Genomic DNA, 1,037 nt, shown 5'->3' with positions numbered 1-1,037 from the left:
GTACTCCTCTGCTGCCTGTCAGGTACACTCACCCTTGCACATTCTCACTAACTCTTACACACATGTAAATAACCACACTTGTAATGTGAACCCCACTGCTGAGGCAGGATTGGCCTGTAATTATGGAGCAATAGTGGGAGAAAACCATATTCACAAAGACTCAAATAGAAATTTGAATCAACGGATGATTTCACATTGTTTTCCTCCCTCTGTTTAAACAAGGTCATTTTGATTTACGTCGGCCGCTGGAAAACCTATTGTCCAAATGTTAACATTTCTCTCTCTGAGCCTTTAAGACGGCTCTGAACGGTGACATGTAATTGTGCTCTGCTGTTTTTTTCTGCTTTCACTCCGAGGCCACATCAAAGGTTTTTTTTTCTGTCTGTTAGGCAACAGTCAGCTTTCATTCTGATCATAACTTCCAACAGACAATAAAGAAGAAAAAGGAGATCATTAATCACAGGCAGACTGAGAATCACACTTGATATGCAGCCGCTTTTTCAGCAGATACCTCACTGGTTTTCTGCTACACTTACAAACGCCTAATTCTAACGTTTCTGACCCAGACAGCAGAAACCGTTAAATGGGCAAAACTTGACACCTCTGAGGTATGAACATGAGATGTAATGCACAATTTCTTTCTTATAAACTTTCATTTTGAGGGAATTTTTGAAGTTAAGACATGTCTTCAAAAATCTAGAATCTTATGTATTCCGCCTCATATACTCTGATAGCTGCAAAATAAAATCCCACATAACAAATTATTATTTTTAATCACCCATGAAGTTGTGACAGTTTAACAAACTGCAACTTTAAGATCCTAAATACCCCAACTTGCTGACCAAGCAGGGGCAGCATCATTCAGAAAAGCAGAGGAGAGGCTCATAGTAACTCTGGAAGAGCAGAATCCACAGCTTAGCTGAAATAACGGACAAATCAAAACAAAAAATATCTATCTATCTATCTATCTATCTATCTATCTATCTATCTATCTATCTATCTATCTATCTATCTATCTATCTATCTATCTATCTATC

The sequence above is a fragment of the Cyprinodon variegatus genome, unplaced genomic scaffold (assembly GCF_000732505.1).
Source record: "Cyprinodon variegatus isolate N-32 unplaced genomic scaffold, C_variegatus-1.0 Scaffold137, whole genome shotgun sequence".
NCBI classification, from domain to species: Eukaryota; Metazoa; Chordata; class Actinopteri; order Cyprinodontiformes; family Cyprinodontidae; genus Cyprinodon; species Cyprinodon variegatus.
This window is presented reverse-complemented; position numbering follows the sequence as displayed.